This window comes from Aquila chrysaetos, chromosome 5, assembly GCF_900496995.4.
Source record: "Aquila chrysaetos chrysaetos chromosome 5, bAquChr1.4, whole genome shotgun sequence".
Taxonomy (NCBI): domain Eukaryota; kingdom Metazoa; phylum Chordata; class Aves; order Accipitriformes; family Accipitridae; genus Aquila; species Aquila chrysaetos.
The window spans coordinates 47,995,993-48,018,743 of NC_044008.1; the positions used below are offsets into that span (position 1 = coordinate 47,995,993).

Sequence of the window (22,751 nt, forward strand, 5' to 3'; positions counted from 1 at the left end):
GGATAACTGAAGCTATTTTGAGGAGTAAAGTCTCAAAGTTGATTTAGCTAATAACTAGAAAAAAATACTGCATGAGAGCAGCAGGCTACAGCAGCCCACATCTCAGGCATCAAGCTGCTTAGGCCAGTATGGTTTAACCGTGTCCCACCAAAGGGTGTTTTTGGTGTGATTGTTGTGGGCCTGGGGATACCGTTCAGGGGAGAGGCTTTCTCATGGATCCGGTGATGGTTTCAAGGTACCTCTTGCTCTGCATGGTCTGTGGCTTCTCACTTGCGAGAGGAACCTCTAATAATCTCACCATGGACTTTGAAAAGTACATGCAATTGTAAAAAAAGATGCCGCAAGCATAGTATTTCCTTTAAAATTCACTTCAGCGTCTGTGTGCCTGACTGGTCTTAGCTGGTCTTGCCATAAAAGACTTTTACAGACTCTGTGGCTCTTCTATGGGGTCTATTTCTGCCGATGCCACCTGTAGTTGTCCATTTGAAGCAGCTGAGTGTTATTTGTGATGTTGCCTCCACAGCGCAAGGATTCCCCCGTGTGCTCACAGCCGTGTGGGCTCACTGGCAGGCAGGGATGTCGTACGGGGGCTGGTGATCCGGAGCAGACCTGGTGGGTTGTAGGTGGCTTTGTCCACGCTGTATGTCTCACCCTCAGCAGTGGAGAAGCTCCTGTGCTGCTGGGGAGGGGTTGTGGACACCAGAACGGGACCCACCATCCCGGCAGCACTCATACTGGGCCCCACTGGGGATGTTCCCACTCAGAGGTCTTTGCTCATAAATTGGATGAGCCCTGTTAGTTCCACGAGGGGCTGGTCCAACTGCCACGTCCCATCCCTGAATCTGTCTTAGCTTTAGCTGTGATTTTTATATTTGTCGGTAGCAAAACTTTTACTGCATGTCCAGTGTGCCCAGCTCTGGAGTCTGGACCTGGATTCTGTGTTAATTATGGTGGTCTCATCCAGGTCATTGATTAAAAATGAAATTTTGAAGAGGCAAGAAAAAAATTCTTCTCTGATGAAGTGTCTGCTTGATGCTGGTTCACAGCTTAGAACTGGTTTTCAGACCTATGAGTTGGCCAGGTTTTGCCACAGTTGCTATGTGCTGTATTACCTTTTGCATTACTCCGGCTCTCAGTCGAAACGCAATACCGAGCAAGAGGTGTACCCCATGTAAGCATCCTGTATCAGCACCACAGCAAGTTACTGTGACCAGACCTGTTTTCTGCAAACCTTTCTTGATCAGCAGAAATAAACTATTTAAGGGAGGGGAACCGAATTAATCAGCATGTGCCTGGGTCATGGTGACTTGCCTCCAGCATTGTCCTGTTTACTCTTTCAAAGCACTGGCATCTTAGTTTTCTTTCAGATGAGTCCCTCGGCAGCCAGAGCGAGGGCAGGACACACAGCCGCTCCCTGTGCCAGCGTGGATGTCCTCGATTACTCCAGGTACAACGTGTATTTTAGGAGCGAAGTAAGGAGGTGCGAAGGATACTTCAATGTCGGGTTCTTGCGAGCAAAGCAAACAAACGAGCAGTTCGCTACCCTGCTGTAACGATTTTATTAGTACAAACCAGTTCACGGGCAGTAAGGACACTCTGTCAAAGCAAATTGATTTTTGTCTACTGTTTTGCTCACCCGCTGCAAGCCTTCGGGCAGCCACCAGCGAGGTTCTTGCCCAGCTAGCGAGCGTGCCCTTCGCTTTGCTGTGCCCAGCCCCACGCTCCTCCGGGGCTCGCTGGCCCGCCTGTGGGGTTTGCCCAGCGCCGAGCCGCAGCCGTGGCCCCGTGGGACCGCGGCCCCCCCGCACGGCGGGTCCCCTCCGAGGCGGCACGGCCGAAGGCCCCCGGGGAAGCAAAAGGCAGCCGCGGGAGGTGGCTGACGGCCGGGCGCAGGCGGCAGGGCTTGCCTCGTGCCGCAGGAGCGCCGGGGACAGGCACGGCGGAGTTAAAGCCCTTAGCCTGACTCTGCTAAAAACCCACGTCGCGTGGTTTGTGTGCACAGGCTGCTCCAGTTCGCCTGGGGTTTACCGCACATTTTCATCGTGCTTGCAGAATTGCTGTTATCACAAATTGCAAACACCGACCTCATCCTCATCTGATCAGAGCGAAACCAGCACGGCTCTGCACGTCTCCGGCGTGTCTGGTCTGCTGAGCGCTCCTGCGGGGCACACGGTTATTGCTCAGAGATGCTTCCGTTTGCTGCTTTGGGATTTATTTCTTTTTGTTGCGGACTCTTTGCCTTGGCCTGTGAAAGCAGCTGGTGACCGTTGCGGCCAGGGTACTCGCTGCCTTCGCTACTGGCCATGACATGGCTTTTTGCTGAGGGCTGACATGGCCTTTCCATATGCAAATGGGCGCAGTAATGCAGCTGACGATGACAGAAAGCCTGAGCAGAGGGTCCGGGCTGCCACCACGGCCCCGCTGAGCAGAGGCGCAGCCGGAGCTGACTGCGAAGCCCATCCCAGCCTCTCCACTCCCTGTCCCATCGGGTTAGCAGCACCCCTCGGGGTCGCCCTGTCCCGCTGGGGCGAGGCGAGCAGGGCACCCGCTATCTCCCCACTGCCAGTGCCTGTGTTTCACCCCGATAGCTCCTGGAAAGCCCAGGTAGCGTGCACAAGAAATTAGGGCTTTCGCAAGATGCCGTAATGAATTGCAGCCCCAAGTTCCAGCCGTGCTCTGCCTACGCCCACGGCGTGCTGCAGGGGCAGAGTTACCCAGCTCAATGCCACCGCCACCGCAACGGCAGAGCATCTGTGTCAAGGGCCAGCGCGGGGCCGTCAGCACTGCGGGAACACAGAGCCACAGCTCCCTGCCTTCATATGCTGTGTCATAAGCTAGGATCATATGGTGCATCTTGCAGCAGTAATCAGGTGACTGAAAATCAGGACATGAAAGGGCTTTGGCAATGCCAAAAGCAAAACGTAAGAAAAAAACTTTCCTCTCCCCTTACTCTGTAGAAGTTCAGTATTGTGCAGATGATCCGAAATTTTCTGAAGTGCTAAAGGCTGACTGTGGGACGTAAGTGTTTGACGTTGGGTACGGGGATCTTCTGCTTCTACAATAAATGAGACACTTCTTCACAGGGAAGTCTTCGGACTTTCCAGGCAAGAGGTAATGGCAGAAACCTGATATTGTTGGAGGCTGGCTGTAGGAAAGGCAACTGCTAATGGCTAGCGTTGATGTTCTGCCGCACTTTGGACTTAAAAGTACGTGTTTTATGGTGACGGGCGAAGGGAAGCTGAACTTTAAAGGCTTCACTTGCTGTAGCAGGAGGCCTCCAGTTGAATGTCCAGCTTGACTCCAGCCCAGGTATGGCACAGGCAGAGGCTGGGGTGGTCCCACCGCCTCCCAAATTCTTAGTTTTGCACCGTTTCCTTTTTGCAGGTTCAAAGCTCTTCTTATGTGCTTGCAGGGTGTTAATTTTCCAAGGGCCTTTAGTGCTTTGCCTGGGTGCCTTTGGCACTATCCCTGCAGGCAGGACAGAGCCGGCATTTTTGCTTTGTCCTGCAGGATGGAGCCCGCCCGGGTTTGCAAGCGCAGCGGGAAGCTTTCTGGGGTGCTGGTCTCGGCAAAGCCAGGCTTCGCCCTGCTGCCCGAGCCGGGCTTTGCAGTGGCCGAGGTGGCTGAGCCTCTTGACTGGGTGTGTGGATACGCACACCACGCCGGGCAGGAGCAAAGCGACGCTGCCCTGGCACGATTAGTGTTTCCAAATGAACGCTCTGCTAATCATCGAGGCTCGTATTTCCATTCCCACCTGCCACCTATGTCAGCTCACGTCTCGGCGACACCAGAGACTAGCTAAATGAGGAGAGTATTTTGTTTGGTATTAGAGAGCCAGCCGAGGCAGCAGCCGAGTGATGGCATTACGAGGCTTTAAACACCTCCGCTCTTGGCGGAGCTGCCTGGGCCTGGGGGGGGAACTGGCCTCCGCGGGATCGGGCTCCCCGCCGGTACGGCCGCCGCCCGCCCCTCCATCCCGGCCTCCCTTCGTCCCGGCCTGCCTCCATCCCGGCCTCCCTCCGTCCCTCCCCGCCTCCCTCCGTCCCGGCCTCCCTCCATCCTGGCCTGCCTCCATCCCGGCCTCCCTCCGTCCCTCCCCGCCTCCCTCCCCGGCTCCCTCCCTCCGTCCCTCCCCGGCTCCCTCCCTCCGTCCCTCCCCGGCTCCCTCCCTCCGTCCCTCCCCGGCTCCCTCCCTTCCCCGGGCGCAGGCGCCCCCCGGCGGCGGCTGGGGCGGTTGCAGGGCTCCGGCACCCCGCCGTGGTTGCAGGGCTGTGCATGTGCTGTAAGAGAGCAGGAGCCGGCTTCCACGGGCTGCTTTTCCCGGAGAGGTGAGATACATCATAGCACGAACTGTATGCAGAAACAATTTATATATACATACACACGTGATTTATATAGAGAGACACACACACACGTTTATGCATGTATATATTCGTAAACGAGTGTATATGTATACAAATTCTACACATATACATGCATGCGCACACATAAATACATCTGCGTGTGCATCCACACAGACATATGTGCGTATGTAAATTATATGCATGCATATGCACACGTATAAGTATGCACATCCGTATGTGCGTGGATATACCCACATAGCCCCGTGTATGTGCTGTATACAATGCCTCTGTGTATTCGATTTACGCGTGTAGAGGTACATAGTTCTCCCCCTGTTTACGAGCGGTAACGCTTAAGCAAGCCGGGCGCGCCTCGGGAGGGCCGCGCAGGCGGCAGGTGTGTCCGCGCCCCCGGCCGCTGGGGAGCGCCGCGTGGGAGCGGTGCCGGCGGGGTGGCCGTTGCGGTCTTGCCCGGGGGGTGTCACTGTCGGCCGGCACAACCTTTGCCGGCGCTGCCGGAGCGGGGGCGGGCGGCGGGAGAGGAGGCGGCTGCCGCCGTCCGGAGGGCTGCGGCTTTTCCTTCTCTTCCACGGGAGGAAGCTCTCGCCTTCCCACAGCCTTCGAGCTGGCGGAGGAACGCAGAAGCGCCGGGGCAGCCGCGGCCAGGCTGACCGAATGCGTGCCCTTCGTTTGGCCGCAAAAGCCTGGCCGAAGATTGCACTTGCGTTGGGGCGGCAGGACGCCTTGCACCGTAGAAAAGGCCCGAGGGGAACGGGAAGAAGATACGGATGTTTAATACAGCAATCTCGGTTTATGCAAGTGTGCTCTCAACCCTAAGGGTACTACCCTTCTTATTTAGGTCGCCCCATGGTGAAATCTAGATTTGCTGAGGAGGTAACAGGGTGGGCATGATGCCAGGTCAAGTATGGCTCTGAAAAGATTAATACTTAAAAATCTTACGTGATTCAGCTTTCAAATATGTTGTGGAGAAATGGGAAGAAAAAAAACCCCTTCTGGAGAAGTACACGGTTTTCAAATGTCTCTCTTTCAGAAACGAGTTTTCACACAAACACGTCTTGCATCCCATTAGAGTTGCTCTGCTTATGTTTTCATACCAGATAAGGTCCTAATAGCTTGTAAAATTGAAGTCATTTGGGAAATATTTGCTGTGCCTGGGAGCAGCAAGAGGCAAAAGAATCCGAGGTAAAGCAGGGGTTGTCCCGGCTTGGGCCGGGACCCGCACGCCGTGGCAGCAGGCTGGTGCGGAGCGGCATTAGGCTGGAGCAGCCCGGTGGGGTGGGTATGGGCACGGCCACACAGCCCCCAGCGGGGCTTGCAGAGCTGCTGCCCCTTGCTAGCCTCCTCCCAGGCTTGAGTTCTGGGCCAACCGAGGCAGGGTACCCTCCACCTGTGTCCGAATGGTTCACAAGGTGAGGGGTTAGGTTGGTTCGGGTGAGTAGCTGCAGGGTGACGAGGGCAGAGCTTTGCAGAAAAAATTGTAATAAATGATTTGGTTCGATCTCATTCAAACTGAAGAAAAAAAACCCACCCAACCCCATATAGCACAATGCAGCAGCCATGGATTTATGCCTACTGCTGATTTCACAGCATTGTATGAGCATGAAGAGACCAAAGGGGGAAAAGCTGCTTGAGCTCCTTGAAGCACAGGGGCTGCCGCGGATGTCCAGGGCCATGACATCACCCCCGGTTAGCAAAATCCCTGCCAAATGCAAACCCTCCCCGTCGCGTCAGCTAACACTCTCCTCCTGAGAAAGTGCTAATCTTTACATGCCTCGACCTTTCCCAACACATCCTGGTTCACAAGTTCAGCGGCTTCAAAGTTGCGTCTGATCATTAACCCTGAAAGATCGGCGATTACTGAAGAGTTTAAACTGCATGTTTGAGATGGCTGAGAGGCACAAAGTTCAGGCACAAATCTGCACCCAAATCCCGAGACAGTCTTCCCAAAGTTCAAGAGGCGGGTGGAGGGTTTTGGTTCAGCTGTGTGATGCCCGAGCATTGTGTAGGTTTGTGTCTTCATTTCTTTTTAAAGCTGCTTTCATGCAGTTGCTATTTCAAAAGTGGCCATGAATTTTGGGTGCTTCTGGCCGTGTGGTCTGTGGTGAGTGTGGCCGGGCTTACAGCTCCTGTGGACTTAAGCCAGAGAGACGGGAGTCCAAGTAAAAGCCCTGCAAGTCACAGTTCTTCATTTATGCCAAAGACTTTACTAGAAAATGACTCTTTTCTTGTCCATTTTCTCTGTCGCTTTTATTCCTGATAAGACAGGTACAGAAGAAAGTGCTGTTTGTGACCATGGTATACACAAACCCGACAACAGAAGACAGAATCTCCATCTGGTGTGGGTAGTTTTCTTTTCAGTTTGTTGTTATTTCCATGAGATGGCTTTCGGTATGAGAACCCCAGGGAAACTTAGGTTGGACGACGCCTCCTGAGGCCATCTAGCCCTCCCTCTTGCTCAGCGTGGGTCCAGCTCCATCGGGCTGCTCAGTGGCAACGAGCCCCTTGAGCCTGAACGGTGCGAACCACGGCACCGCAACAGCGATTTCGGAAGGATCTGAACGAGCACTGAGGAGCAAAGACATTGGTATTCTCCTTGATGGGATTTAATCTTAATGCAGCTCATTAGTCTTCAGGGTGGAAGTCCTGAACCTGATGGTGCCAAAGGATTAATTTAAATCTAAATTCCTTAGGTATAGCCTCAAAGAACGAGAGGTGAAGGTCGTAGTGAAGGAGGCCCTGTCTGTAACGCCAGCTCCTGCTGTGGTGGTTAGAGGTCGAGCCCCAGATGCGCCCCGGGGCGAAGCTGGTAAAGGGCTGAACCCTCGGAGCCCTGCTAGTGCTGATGCTCCAGGGAGTCAGTAAGGGGTCTGCTCCAGGCGGAGTGGAGCCCTCATCTCGTCGTTCAGGAGAAACTACCAAAGCAGCCGGAGCCAAGCGCAGGCTGAGGTTGTCGCTGGTGTCATTTTTCGCCTGTTTATATTGCTGCTACTCTGCAAACTCAGATCAGCGGGTAAGGCTGGAGTCCTGCACCTTAGGTGCTCTGTTAGGAGCAGGCTGGGACTGCTACCTGCTGATGGAAATGCAAGTTGAGCTGGTCAAGGGCAAGCAGTGCTCTTTGGTGAGCAAGAGACCATCTCGTCTGCAAATCGAGGCAACATCTCCTGCGTGCTTCGCTCCTGAGTTGGGGATGCTGGGACTTCAGCGGAGCCTGGCCAGTGCCCGGGGAAGCAGCAGGCTGCCAGCCAGCCTGCAGAGCACAAGACCGTGGTGGCCAGCCTCTCACCACACCATATACAAAGCACAAGGGCGTAGCTCCGTTTCATCTTTTGTCTTTCATCTCCTAAAATTGCCCCACATTGCCTGAGCAGGCTGGCACGTTTTCAGTGGTTGTTCTTGGTGCTTTATGCTGTTACTTTAACAGAAGTATGCATGTCACTCCTCTTGCAAAAACAGATAGGATTTACTCCCTTAACAAGGGTCGGCTCTGTTTTCAGCTGCCTTTGCCTTCCTCTCCGCCGAGATGTCTATCTAGTTCAGAAATGTGGCTGTCAGCTTTCCATGAGCATGAATTCAGTAGCACCGTCCACAGCACCACACAGTCCTCTGGCTACCTGGCCACCAAGCAGCTGCTTGGTTTGTGCCTGCAAAAGTAGGCACCTGAATATTTTTGCCGGTAAAATGGCTTCTTTTTTCCATCTGCAGTTTTAGACATTAAACCCAGAGTTTAGTCACCGCCTCTCCAGGTGCTTCCTACCCGGCTGCGAGTACTGCAAAGTCTCTCTCTCTATTTTTTTGTATACATACACATAAATGCATATATGTGTGTGTATACACGTTATATATTTAGATGCATATATTTTTATATACACACACATATATGTGTATATAAACATTAATATGTATGCATGTACCCACATATACCTATATCTATGGAACGTGTCTATATACATACATGTGTGGGTGTGGGTGGAGAGCCCAGCACGGACAGGTTAACTCCGTGGGAAAGTAACAGAATGTGGGAAATGTGCTGGGCATTTGACAATTTCATACTATGCGTGTAGAGACCTTTGCTAGGAAAGGCAAGGCAGTACGTGGGGGTACAGGCTTTCCCCATTTAAAATGAAGCTGAAATGAGGAAGGAGGTCCCCGCCTTTGTGCACGCTGCAGGGGTGTGATGCTCCCCCGCGCTCCGGGCTCATGGTCGGGTTCTGGCTCAGGTTCTCCTCTGCCCCTTGCAGTCCGCGCCACTCACCGAGTCAGCCTGCGCCTGGGGAGCCCCGCGCAAGGAAAGGGAAGAGCGGCAGCTTGAGCCGGACCCCCGGCGCGGGCAGCACGAGTGGCTGGTGAGCTCAAGCCCGGGCGCGGGCAGGGCACGGGCATGCCTTCCCCTCCGCGCTGGGGTCCCTGCTGCGGCGGGAAGGGGGTTACTCTCCTGCGCCGTTCAGACAAAGCCCTCTGACCCGGGCAGGCGGCGGAAGGCAGGCGGTGCCGCTCCGAAGACACTAGATGCGTGCAGGGGTAGGATAGCAGCTTTCTGACTCCAGCTCGGCAGAGCTTCTGCCCTGTCTCGGTTTCACGCGCACTCGATGCAGGCCCTCAACCAGCCCTACAGCTGCTGCTGCACGCTGCGGTCCCTCCAGCACCCTGCCTTTCTGCAGCACATAGGTATCGTGGTTTTTTTAAGTTCAGGGGTATGGAATAGCAAGATGGCTGGGAAGGAGCACAGCATTAAAAATAAGCTAATACAGCACAGTAGGAAAAGTGTGCTAAAAGTAACCTGAGCTGTCACCCAGCAGCGCTCGCGCAGTGCCCAAAGGAAGGCCTCTAGCAGAGTCTCCCAGATGTCCGAAGAAATGGCACCGACCCACACGGACCGAAGCTTGCCAAGGGCTGCTGCAAGGAGCTGCTGCTTAAGTTGGCTTAAGTCTTAATGAGCGCGGCTCATAGTCTTACGTACAACTTCATGGCATGTGCCCTATCACCCAGCTTCAAACTGGGAAAAATAAGCAAAATTCTTCTAGCAGTTTTCTTAGCATTTATTTTTGCATACTTACTGGAAAAATAAAAAGTGGCACATTAATAACCGTCTTCGTCAGAAATACAGCAAAACAGTCTAAGGGGAAAGGGGTGGGGTTTTAGTGATGGCTTAGTTTGTGGGCCAATCACTGTAACCGAAATTTAGTTTCCTTAATGAATTGTAAGCACAAAGCTCAGTAGGGAAAGAGCTTGCCACGTGTTTGCGAGCACAACACTCAGGCTGCCTTTCTACTTTATTTTAAAAGCTCCCGAGAAAAGTGACAGCTACCTCTGGAAGAGTGACCAGCTGGGTACTGCTGCATACTGGGGCACCGAACAGTCAAGGCCATAAAGTGGGAAGTACACTGTATTCCCTTGATTCGGCAGGGCAAACACGGTCACTACCACCCCGTGGGGCTCTGCAGCATGTCACCCAAGCACGGTGCTGAAAACGCAGCGGTGACCGTCTGCGTTCACAGGAGTGTGGGAGAAAAGTGTCATTAGTGCAAACGCAGGTTTGTGTTGCATCAAGGTACTGGGACTCACTTTCCATTGCAAGGCCCCTGGGTTAAGCATCACCACCGACCTCCTAAAAGAACAAGCACCGGCGTATAAGAGCCTTGTGCCGCTGCCTGGGTCGCCTGCTTACAGACTGCCAGGGCTCTGCACGAGGTCAACTTCCCTCCGTGTCTGTGTGTATGTATATGTAGGCGTATAGGTATATACACACATATACACATACATGTATATAGACACCTTATATATGTGTATATATTTTATAGACATACACATATATGTATATATAGACATTATATGTATGTATATATACACATATACAACACATCTATATACAGATATGTGTATGTGCATGTTATACATCTATTACGTTTACATATACATATATATGTATGTGTATATATAATATAAAGTTATATTTTGTATAATGCTATAATATACATGTATATAGAATGTTATATATTATATATGTAATATAACTTTTTTTGTTGTTGAGATCAAACCATCCCTAAGGAGCCTCAGGGGATGTACCTGGTTTGCAGCCCGCTCTGCAGCTGTGGGGTTTTTTATCACGTTCTTCAGCCCTAGCACGTTTGGCAGAAGGGTTGCTGTGCCTTACTGACTGCCGCACCATGTGGGAACTGGCAGAGCCCTTGTTTTAAACAGCAATGCCAGCACCAAGCATTTAGACCAAGGGTCATCATTTCTTCATGCTTTGCCGCCTTACCTGGGAGCCAGCACGTCACTGTACGAAGAGCAAACTCAGTTTTGCTCGTGACTTGCTTTTGGTGTATTATCTGGCATTTGGGGGGGGAAGAGAAGGTTTCTCTGTGGCCCTGATTATACACTGGAGTGTATTTATTTCTCCCATGGTAACTCTCTACCTTGGTCGGCCTGGGAATTTTTCAATACTAATATAGAGGTATTATAACTTGAAGGAGGGTCCAATTCATTATCATAGCAGTGGCTTATGCTGCTCTATCTTCTCCCTCGTGAAGGAACAAACTCCACGTGCTCAGCGCCACGTTCGTGACAGCCTGTGGCTTCGCCTGCTCCAGCAGCCTCCAACCTGTCTGTGTGCTAAACCGGGGGAAAGTGGGAGGAAAGAGACAATTTGCTGAGCTCCCCACAGCAAACTGCCACGGAGACCGTAGGTGTTTCTTGGCTGCACCCAGGCAGCCGTGCTGGCAAGGAGCGGTTTCATTCTGGAGGGGTACAGGAGGTCTCCCGTGCTGAGCTGGTGCCACCAGCGTGTCCCGGCTCCACCGTGTGCCGTGTGTCCCCCGCTCGCTGTCACACCCCCCGTTCCCGGGACGCCGCCGGCGCACCCTGCGCTGGGCCGTCAAGGGAAAGGTTAGGGCACCCCCCCCTCGCAGAAAGCATGGCCCCAGCCCCGTCGATAGCCCTCTCCAGAAGAACAAGGCGTGCTAAGCCTCTTTCTGTAAGCTAAGGATGTACGTGAAGCTGTCCCACGGAGGACTAGAATTAGGCTGGCGAGTTTCACCAGTGGATTGCATCCTCATGCTGCTGCAGGCAGCTGGGCAGCGGCTCAGCTTTGCTTTAAAGACCCTTCTTTAAAGGGCTACGCTATGCTATGCTCTTCAGCCCCCTGCCCCAGGGACACCAGCAGTGACAGTTCACATGGGGAGGTAAATGCCCAAAAGCAGGCTGTGAAACTCAAACCACAGAGACAAAAACTGATGAAAGGGTAAAGTAAAATCTGAGCTTAAGTATATTGTGTCAAGGTGGTTTGACTACAAAGGTCTGTGGACCCTCCTGGAAGCTGCAAAACACATCGTACCTCCTCCCCGGAGAGGAGAGGAGGGGAGAGGAGAGGAGAGGAGAGGGACCTGCCACGGCAGCAGGCCTGCTCCAAAACGCTGCATCGACGCGGCCATGCTGTCAGTGTCCTGAGCAAAAGGCGATCTCCAGAGCTCACGCTGCTATGCCGTTCTTCACACAACCGTACCTTACATAGACACCTCCTATTTAAGCCCCCAAAAGCCTTCTGTGTACTTGTGACAGCCTTTAATTTAAATATAAAAAGCTGCTGCACCCCAGCTACATTGCTGCACCTGAAGGTACACTTGAGGCTCGAGCGCAGCCTCCACGGCAGGGCTGCTACGGTGGTCTCAGCGCTGGGAGGCATAAAACACTCTGCGACCACTTTGTAGGTCTATTTTTTGTTTTGTTTTGGTTTGGTTTTTTGCTTTTAATCTGTGCATGACTTGATTTAATAACTTTCAGGGGCCAGAAGCGCTTGTACTACAGACGACTATTGATTTCCAAAAAGAAAGCGACTGATGAATTGCTGCAGGTCCAGCTCTAGCAGATGCCCGAGTGCTGCTTGACCCAGCGCTCTCCACGTGCCTGCAGGGAGTGACTCCCCCAGCAGAAGCAGACAAAGATGAATGGCTCATTTCCCCCGTAATGCACCACAGAAACAGGCTTTTATGACAAATAGAGCACAGACCAAGACGGAAAGGGCGACAGTCATTTTCGAAGGTCACACGTACCATTTCTTTATGGCAAGTTTGCCTTCTGTGACTGACAAAAGCAGGACAGATCAAGTGTCTTCCAACAGACCTGGATTAAAAATGAAGTCATGTTACCTGGAGAACTGACAGCCCCACCAGAAATAATAGAGGCTGCTGACAGTTCTGGTTTCACAATAAGAAGCATCTTCCCACGTTGTCAAAAGAGCTTCTCTGGTATGGGCATAAATAAGGCATTATTTGAATGGAAATGTTAATGGCAAAGAGCTATAAATCATATTGGTCTGTTGTAAAAATACACCGTAGCTGAAAAATGCATTCTTGTTTCTCATACGTATGATAATACATATGTGTGTATAAACAAGATATGCATATCTATTCGTATGTCTATACATTTGTGTATAATTCTACGTACGTGTTGTACACAAGTTGGTAACTAAAAATACTTAGTAATCAGTCCTTCCCCTAAGAGCAAACGGTTGGTGTGATGCACTGAAGGCTGTTGTGCAAGATTTGGCTAAGTATCTTTCCCATACATAAAGGTTGTAACGTAGCAACCATTGTTTTCTGCTCAGAGGACGCTATTTCCGAGCTAATTGTTCCTAGCCTTGTTAGGTGGCTGCTGTCACGGTTCTTGACGCGCTGCTGAGCCGGACGAGAAGCACAGCGGCTTTGATCAACTACAGTCTCGATGAAGCTGGCCTTGGAGAAAGAGGCGTCGCGAACAAGGGCTCACCCTTTGATGGCACGCTCTGTGGTGAAGGAGGTATTTAGCTTAAGAGCCTGAAGTGTTGAGACGGCCTCGCTGTGACGGCAAGCTGCGCCTGGCTGCTGGCTGGGCTTGTGGCCACGGCTCGGGAAGAACCCACAGCCTGAGGCCACGCTGCAAACCCTGAGCCGAAGGCGGTCAGCTCTTTTACTATGTCATATGTATGTATAAATACGTACATACATACACACACACACACATCCCTGCGTGCACGTCGGGATGAAGAAGAATTCCAGCTCTCAATGCTCAGAACAACTTTCTTCACCTGAAGGACCACAGCAGCTGACCCCAAGGGACAGTACCTGCAGCGTCCAGCTGCTGAGCCCGGACGATCACCGCTACCGTGGCACTGCTGCTAGAAACCGGGGGTGCCCCCATCGCCCCGGGGGCCGACAGTAACGGGAACACCACGGGAGCATCCTGCGATTGCTGCTGCGAGCGAAACCCCTGGCAGGGAGAAGGAAGGGAGTTGAACAGGAGAGGTACCAGCCCAAGTACCTCTCTTCCAGCAGGCACCGTCCCCGGAGGGGCTCTGGCTGCTCGCCCGGGGACAGGACGGGGACCGGCCTGTGACCGCAGAGGCCAGGGCAGTCCCGAGCCCGTGCCCTGGCAGGCAGAGGCTCCCGCAGCGGGCACGGCCGGCAGCGGGCACGGCCGGCAGCGGGCACGCTCCCCCCGCCGCCGGGCTCGCGGCCGATGGAGGTGTCGGGTGCGATGCCAATATAGGGTTATATAAATGTAAAAGCATTTTATATAAGCCTATTTTATCTGCAAATCATTTATATTTAGAACACCTATTTCTACTGGAAACACTAAAACCATATTACATAAGAGCTTGTTTAAATCCTTTGGCTTAAGGTTTGGGCAGGGGGAGGGGTTGGTTCAGGCACGGTGCATTCAGGCTGCGTTTTATAATCAGAGCCTCAACAGGCAGCCGAAAGCTGGTCTTGGAATCCTTTTTGCTTTCACTCCACACTGCCCTGACAATAGCAGAATGCTTCGTTGGAGGGAAATTTTCCTCTCGCTCAGTGCTGCCTTCATGTTTGGAAATTTTCATTTGTAATGCTCTGGATGTCTTGCCAACATAGCAGAGACGGCAGCTCAGCACCGCCCGGCCAACCTCCTGAAGTCCGGGCTGGTACAGCGCGCGGGAACGCTACTGACATCACCTGAGTGACTGCGGCGTCGTTCTCAGAAATTACAAAAAAAGCATTAATTGGAACCAACTATTTAGCAATATAAAATGACTTACCTCGCCATTCACGCAACAATATTTTCTAACGAATTAATTATTCCCCAAGCCCTTTCCTGAGGGGAAGGCAGGAAAGATGGTGACAGCGGTCACAAAATACATGTAAAACTGCGCCGGAGGCAGCTGAACCACTTTGGTTACACGGCCACGTGACTGCAGAAGCCGGCCCTAGGGCCAGCGCACGCCGCTCTGCCACGGCCGTGAAAAGGTTCGTTTCCCATCATATGCCAGAACAAACCGCTTTAGTACAGGGTTGGGGTGCGACTGCACCGCGCCGCACCGCTGGGCCACGCGACGGTAAGAGCGTGGGGGGCGAGGGGCCGGCGGGGCTTCCCGCAGGACTCCCGAGGGAGCAGAGCAGCTCCGAGAGCCCGGGCAGAGATACGGCCAGCGCTGCGCCCTCCGGCATCACCCCCGCGGCCGGGCGCGGCGCGCGCCGCCGTCACCACCGTCCACCCCGAGGCCGGGCGCTGCCCCGGCCTCGCAGCGTGCGTCCCAGCCAGCCCCGCTCCTCTGCCGCCGCGAAGGCCGGCCGGCGAACCCCGGCACAGCCCAGCGTCCTGACTCGCCTTTCCGAGGCGGCACGGCCAGAGCGTTGTCTCCAGGCGGGATGTGCTACCTCTACCAAGTGCCACCGCTCCCCGGCACCGGCACACTTGGCTCTCCGACAGGAGCAGCGCAGAGCTCTCCCGCTGCTTTCTCATCTGGACGCTACCTTTAATCACCATCACCGCTCCAATTCTCCCTGCAGCTGCTCCATATTCAGATGACGTGGTTCATTAGTTTCTATAAATGGCCAGGACATTGCATAGATTTCAGGGACAAAGTAAGAGCTAAAGCTGTAAATGACTTTTTCTCCTTGGCCGAAGACTCCTTGCAAGGTGACTCAAACTCCAGCATCTGGTGGAGCCCAGTTTGTCCCACCCCAGCCAGCACCCTGCTCCAGCAGGGCGAGCCTTAACCGCTCCATCTTCCATTTTCCCTGCTCTAAAGTGGAAAAGACAAAACACAAATTTCTTAGGGGTGCGGGAGGAAAGCAACTAACATTTGAGCATGCTGCAAAACCTGCTGGGACTTTCTTTCCCTCGCCAGGAAGCGCAGGTGGCTTAAACTGTTCGAAACCGATCTCATTCCCAAATTTCTGTGAGCTCAAATTTCTGGGCGGGCGATGGGGCTGGGGAGGCGCGTGGCAGCGAGACGGCAGGCGGGTGCCCTGACACCCGGAGGAAACGTGCCCCGCTGGCAAATTACCCAAGGGCACGAGCAGAGGGGTCTCCAGCTTGATTTTTACAGCAGCTTCGTGAGTATTTTAAGGAGAAGGTGGGGAAGGGCCGAGGCGGTCTGCCGCTGACCTGCTGCCACTGTCCTCGCTGGCGGCGTGCGGGGCAGCCGGAGCTTTCCCAACGCCGGGCTGCCCGACCCCCCCAGGGGCCGGGGGCCGGTGCCAGGCAGCTGCCCTGCCTGCTTGCCCAGCTCCCCACCGCCGCACATCGCCGCTCAATTAGCTTAAGCAAATTCTTCTCATACTTCACTTTAGCCAGACACTGTAAATTGGATTAAAGTGGTGCCTGGAGAGATTTCTAGAGCCAAATATTTAAAACTAACATGAACTTGAACCGTTTTCTGGGCCACCACAGGGGTGCCCCCCCCCCCACCCCCCAGCGTGCGGGGGGCTCCCCAGCTCCAGCTCCGCGGGTTTGAAGCCAGCTCTCCTGCGACACTGCCCGCGGATGCTAAAATTGATGTCAAAGCCTGCAACAGCGAAGAAGTTCAGCTGAAAAACATATCTTTCATTTCTGCTTGGACAAAATTTTACTGGGGCTGATTGTTAAAGGAGCTGGGCATCCCCCTGCTCCGGGGAACTGCCTGAGCTCCCGGGGCAGGCAGGCCGCTAAATCCAGCTGATTATTTCACTTTAAGCAGTCCATCACCTTCTATTATTTCTCACCTGTCGTAAAAGTCAAGTGGTGTAGTGAACATCCGTGATGTTCATGGATGAGCATAGCATTTCAACTATTTTATGGACCCGGAAGGCAAATCCGTCTCATTTTTTGAACGTGGAAGAAGAGAAACCGAGGCCGTCGGAAATACTAGTCATGCTGGCAGCCTAAGGACCCAGATCATCCGCAATGCTGCTGAGAAAAGTAACCTGCAGATACACCTGGGAAACCCAGGGGAGCCCAGCTTCGCTGCTGCGGGACCTGCACGGTGCTGGGGGGAGCCCACCGTTTTCCTGAGCTTTCCTTCCTCTGCTGAAAGGCTACGGAGCGCTACAATGACGCCGGTCTGGTTGTGGCACCTAACTGGGAGAAGACCAGATGATCGAGACGAATCACTCTGTGTTAACCAGCCCAGCTGAATAAAACTGATGACACGGTCCTCACCCACGGACTGTTTTGCATCCATCTGAGTCTGCATTGTATTGACAAACACTGGTGACTTGCAATGTATATAGCAGATTCAATTTGACCACAGAAGGCAAGTAAGTGGATAGCAGTTTGGACTCATGGAAGACGGCAATTTTTGTTTTATCTTAAAGAATAAAGCAGTTTGGCTTAGCCTCAGAGATTTTAAGTAAGCATTTTCTAATGGCTCAATGAACTCATAAATTATGGGGTTAAGGCCGAGTTCACGCTTGCTTCTGAGCACGGTCTCCATGTGCTGGAGACTGAGACTTGGCAACGTAAAGCCCTCTCGTGAGCCTGCCCCCTTCTCCCAGGCTGAAACCAGCCTCTGGCTCCCAAGCTCTCCCCACTCGCAAAGGAGCAGAAACGCCTCAGCGATGGGTGCGCGAGGGATTTGATGAGCTGGCGGAGCACTGGTCAGCAGCCCATCGCCAGCTGCACCAAAAAACTCTGACAGTTCCCAAACTGGCTCCAGGTGATGGGAACCCGCTCCCACACCTGCAGGGACCAGCTACCCCTCCTGTAAATGTACACCGGTAAGCGTAGCTGTCAGCCCCTGAAAGGAAGAGTCAGTTAGCAAGAGAAAAACACTGTGGTTTTTATTTTGTCTTAGGCTGGAAGGAAGCCACGGATCACAGCTCGGAGAGCAGGCTGCGATCAGCTGAGAAAAATACAGCTCCCTAGTGACAGCCGAGCTGTGAAATAGAGCTTCGTTTTGCTGCTTGGCAGCGCCTGTGAGGTCGTATCAGTTAAATAAATACGATGCCAGGCTGATGTGTTGTAGGGAATGGTTTATGACCTTCATCCGATGAAAAAGAGAGCAGGCAGGTGTTGAGAGAAGGTGAACGAACACGTTTGTGTTAATAGCCATAATCAGTCATATTTTGGAGAACGCGAGACGCCAGCCCGCTGCCAGCATAGCCGTGCTGCCTCTGCCTCGGGGGTTTGGCGTGGGCCTACAAACATGCAAGAACTGGGTGTTTTCCCCCAGACAAACCCCGTGTGAAAGCCTCCCTGCTCCCGGCAGCCTTCCGCAGCCAGCCAGCCCTGCAGCCCCGCTCTGTTACCAGCTTTCCAACATCCTGTTTTCACCGGGTTATTTTAATCTCCGTTTCCCATCATATTTTTCCTCCTGCCCATGCCAACGCAGACTGTAATTCCTGGCAGGCAGGGCGGAAATCTCCTCCCCGGGCTGCGCCAGCATTTTGGAAGATGAGCCGGACTCTCCCCTGATCGCGCCTGGCTCCTCTCCGCTGCCGGCGCTGGTACCTGCTGCTGGCCCCAAACCCCCACCACGGCCAACCGCCTGCTTCACAGCAAGTCTTTTTGAATTCACTCAGCCACTAAATTGCTCGAGCAGCTCTGTGCTTCCATATTTTGCTCCACGATGGCTGAAGAACCAGAAAACGTGCTTCATTGCTGACATAATTATGCTTTTATCAGGACAAGAGAAACGATGCAAGGTACTGATTAGCTATCCCGGAGCCACACAGGTATGGACAGTCAGACTCCTTCATGTCCTCCCTAGCTAGCGGTGAAGTTTTGGCAGCTGCAAGCTGTGAGCCGCTCAGTGGCTGCCCAGCTTGCCGCGGCTCCACCTAGGCTTGCAGGTTTTGCTTTACTCTTAAATTTCCTCTGTCCTGGATGATGAATCTCCTTGCCCTGTACAGGTCCCTAAGCCAGTCACTGTGAGGTTTTTTATACCTTGTCTCGCTGGAAATCGATGCTGTACTCTAGGTGATGCAGTTAGAAAGGTCAATAGAAATACGGATGTAAGTGCCAGCAGTACCCAAAGGACGTTCCCATCCGCTCTGCACTCCAATAGCTGTATAGACGGGCACCCTGCTGCTTCACAGGGCTAGGTGTGATGTAAAATTGAGACATTCAAACAATCGAGGGTCTCTCTGCATAGAGCAAGTAAAAAGATTATAAAGAATCATGGAAAAATCAGTGAAATGTGTGAGGGTTCAAAAGATAATTTAGTATGTAGAAGTAACTTAATCTTTCAGTACATATCAACGTCAAACTTGCTAAGAGACTCTGTAGCATTAGCAGAAAAAAATCTGAGGCAGACATAACACAAAATAAAAACCAAACCTATCTGCTTTCTTAATCATAGGCTTTAAAAATGTCTCTGCTAGTTATCCAGCTATTTCAAGAGCTGCACTGATTAAATCTATACCCAAACAAACACAGAAGTCAGAATAAATCTGTTATTCAGGTCTATCGCTTCAAATGATTAAAAATGATAAAATTCAAGAAAGACATTAAATGGAGACATTGTTTCTCTACAGCCTCTAGCACTGAGGATTTAAGCTCAAATCCACTCTGAACGGCATCCCCAAGAACGAGAATAAGAAAATGTCCTTTTATTGCTAGAGTCTGGGTTTGTAGCATCCACAGCTGAAGCCTGAGCTGCAAAAAAAAAGTGTGACTAAGGATCAACCATCTTGTAAAGCAGAAACTGTACCCTGGCTATACTTCTGGTGTGGAGACACCTTCTTGGGAAGACGCTGCGGAGACGATGACACAGAAAAATGACTAGGTTTATACTTACCTTGCACCAGCCATGGTGGGATTAATGGGGCAAAGAAGCTTCCACACTGCACAACACCAGAGCCTTGGGGTATGGCTTGAGGAACATGGCAAAATTCAGCTCTAAAGGAAAGCCTCTATTTTATTAGGCCTCACGTCTATTCTGAGTGGCCAGTAATCTTTAACCAAGCAGGCAGGAGATCACCCACATGCCTTGGACTGTACTCGGCCACAAATGATTACTAGAAGAATATAATAAGCCTAAACCAGAAGTTACGAGAAATTTGGAAAAATCAAATGTGTAAGCGAAGACACAAGTAATGTAGAACTATACTGAATTAGGACAAAGCGTATGAGCCTTCTACCAATTAGGAAACAAATGTTGAAGCTGAAGAAAAACCCCAACAAACCATCAGCCACCAATTTAGTAATGACTCTGCACCCTAGAAACACCGATCGAGTGTATTATCAGTAAGGGTAGGTTAACCCCAGTCCCCCACTAATGCAGAAGTCCTTCCCCAGGTCGCCTTCCGTGTAGCCGTGCTCTTACTCAGCGTCCCTCCATCCCAGGGGACAGCAAGGGACCCCAGCCCCCGTGGCAGCGCAGGGTGCGCTAGCCAGAGCGGGAGCCCCGCCACGCCGCCTGCAGTCCTGCTGGTAATCACAGCCCGGCACCTGTATTTTATCAACAAGGGAACCAAAGGTGGGAAGGGTGAGTGGGTTGTGAAAGGTAATGGTATCGCTGGCTCCGAAGCCGGACAAGTCGTAAGTCTGCTGTCCCACACCCAACTGCAAAAAAGCACGCTTTTGTATTTCATACCACACGTAACATCCAGGCTGGGTGACATGAAGGTTAAAAGTAATTTTGGCTGCAGTAGACCAGCACATAGATTACAAGAGGAATTTTATTATCAGAGCACTATAGAAGGAAGGGCTGCTTTGCAGTCAGGATGCAACAGATGCCAGAGGAAAGCCAATGACACGATGTGGCTGCTGCCAGCTATTGACACAGCTATTTGCAGAGCGCGGCCGTACCCGGCTATCACCACGTCCACATGGGCTACCAGGGCAGAGCTCCCTCCGCACATGGTCTGGTGCATGCAAATCACCTTATCAGCGATGCTAATTCTCAGTCGAAAGAAGCCATTGAACTTTTCAACAGTCAATATTTTAAGGAGTTCTCAGATAGCACTCGGAGTAAGCAGATAACCATTTTAAATATAGAGACGCTGGAATGGAAGCCCATGAGTGCTGGGTGCCAGCAGTGATCTGGATTATTTGCTTGTTACTAAATACCCCACAGCATTACTTCCCAGGTTGTTCAGCTCAAGTCTGACGCAAACAGTGGCAGAACAACAAACAAGAATTTGCAGGATTTTGTAAGCACCAAAATAACTGAAGGAATAAGGAACAAATTGGTTCGGGGCTGCTGTTGCTCAGGATTGCATCTTTGGAAGGACGAGGACAGTTTACTCTTTAATTACGTGTAGAACCTAACAAAAGGCTTGACAAGCATTTCCAAATCTCAGCAACAGAAAAGCAACACGAGGATAAATAAAGGAAAGAAGACTTGTGAGAGCAGATTTAGTTCAAGGATGCTTTTCCCCTCTATCGATACCCAGAAATAGTCCGCACCACAGCGTGTCACTGAATTCCTCAGGACCCCAAGTACAATTCTGTTTTGTAGCATACATGCTCGTAGAGTAGGGGATGAAAGTCCACACATGGAAAAACTTGCCACCCCTGACTATCGCAGAGTTTAGAAGGGGACAGAAAAAAATAGTAAAAATAGTTCCAGAGCAACATTAGTTCCATATGGAAGAAAACCTCTCCAGGAGGAAGCCTCCCCCCTGTAAAAAAGGCATTAAAAACCTGTTCGTAAACTAACGCCTCCAGGCAATAAGCCAGACCAAAGTGAGAATTTAGCAAGGCTTTAAACGTATGTACCAGGCACGCTTCTAAGAACTTCCACAGCACAGAAAAACAAATAGCATGGCGATGGAAAAACAAAGTAAATCAAGGTGTATAAATTCAGCTGCAGGCAGTGGACTCCTTGCGGCAGATACAGGCTATCCTGCTGACCAGGGGCAGAGAAGATGGAGCAGCAGGGACTGGCCAGCTGCCCCAGTTCCCAGCTGGTTTACAGAACCTGGTAGCCAGCCTACAGCCCCAGCAGACCAGCTGTGCTCAAGGCAAAGACTAGCTAAGATGCACTACTCATGCTGTAATCACACCACTAACGGCAGCGTGGGCAGTCTTATATAAATAGCTGAGATTATATATATATAGCAACTCTTATTTGATTAAAATTAAATACAATTGTGAGAAAGTTAACTGACCATGACTGAGAACTCCTGATCAGAACAAACTGTTCAGCATTGTGCCAGTTTGCAATTATTAGATCTCATGTGATGACAGTACATGTCAAATGCTCTGTCCTGGTCTGTTCAGCAACGATAAACATCACCTCTTCCAGCTGAAGTTCTCGTTAGATATACTTTAAAATGCTGCCTTTTAACTAAAGACCACATAGAGAAGAAAAGGTATTTTTAAAAGATGGTTAGCATCTTCACTTCTTATTTGCTTTTTTGTTTAATAAGGGTGTCCCATTTTACTTGGCAAGCACCCTGGCATGAAACAGTGGTCCCTTTATCTGGTTTATAATTTAAGCCTCTTCCATAATTTTTTAAAGACGATCCAGTTGCTAGATCACAGCCAAAGGGCTAGACGTGTAACTAACTGTCCTATTTTTTTCTTTAAGGGATGGGCATTGCTGATGAGCGTAGGACAGAAGCCATCTTCCACCCACCGCGAACACCCCATGAAACCCTGCACTTTCTGCAGGGACTCCCGCGGTTTACCAAGGGAGAATCCGACACCACACTCAGAGTATCTTCACTTTCTAGCGGCAGATTTCACTTTGCGTGGTCCTTACAAAGTCCTTTGACCTTCTTTAATCATCTCCACATAAGGAATTACTTCTACTTAATAAGCCAGACTGCCTAGCTGTACCCGCCGATGATCCGTGGATGAAGCCTGTTATGAGCAGGGTTTTCACCAAAGCAGCCAGCAGTGCCTGTACAGTGTTCCTCTGCAGCACAACGAGAAATCAGAGGCAGTGAAGCACCATGCTGGATTTAGGCTCAACGCTTGACTCTCCCTTCCTTTTTGAGTGTAAAGTGTTCCCTTTCTACCATTACAGGCTTCTTAAGTACTGTTGAGTTTCATTGGTGTTCTTAAAAAAAACCCAAAACAAACAAACAAAAACCCCAAAAAACTTCATTTGCACAAGATGTGTTTTTAAGCTGCATTTTGTTTCCAGTTTCTAAGCTCTTCCCACCCACTGCTTTCATCCAATCTCAAAAAAACCTACCACACCACTTCAGAACAGTCCCTTGCCTA

The 22,751-nt window shown here is 51.4% G+C and overlaps 1 long non-coding RNA gene across 3 annotated transcripts; it reads left to right on the forward strand.

The window, feature by feature from the left end:
• The first annotated feature begins 2,599 nt into the window (after positions 1-2,599).
• LOC115341164 lies at positions 2,600-22,402 on the forward strand. Of its 3 annotated transcripts, none has more exons than XR_005932509.1 (5): positions 2,600-3,309; positions 8,600-8,704; positions 9,644-9,892; positions 12,141-21,892; positions 22,111-22,402. It is a non-coding gene; the product is annotated as an uncharacterized LOC115341164 (long non-coding RNA). The 3 variants fall into 3 exon arrangements; XR_005932510.1 differs by having other exon boundaries at positions 12,141-18,307; positions 19,109-22,402; XR_005932511.1 differs by having other exon boundaries at positions 12,141-18,277; positions 19,109-22,402.
• Positions 22,403-22,751: the final 349 nt, after the last annotated feature.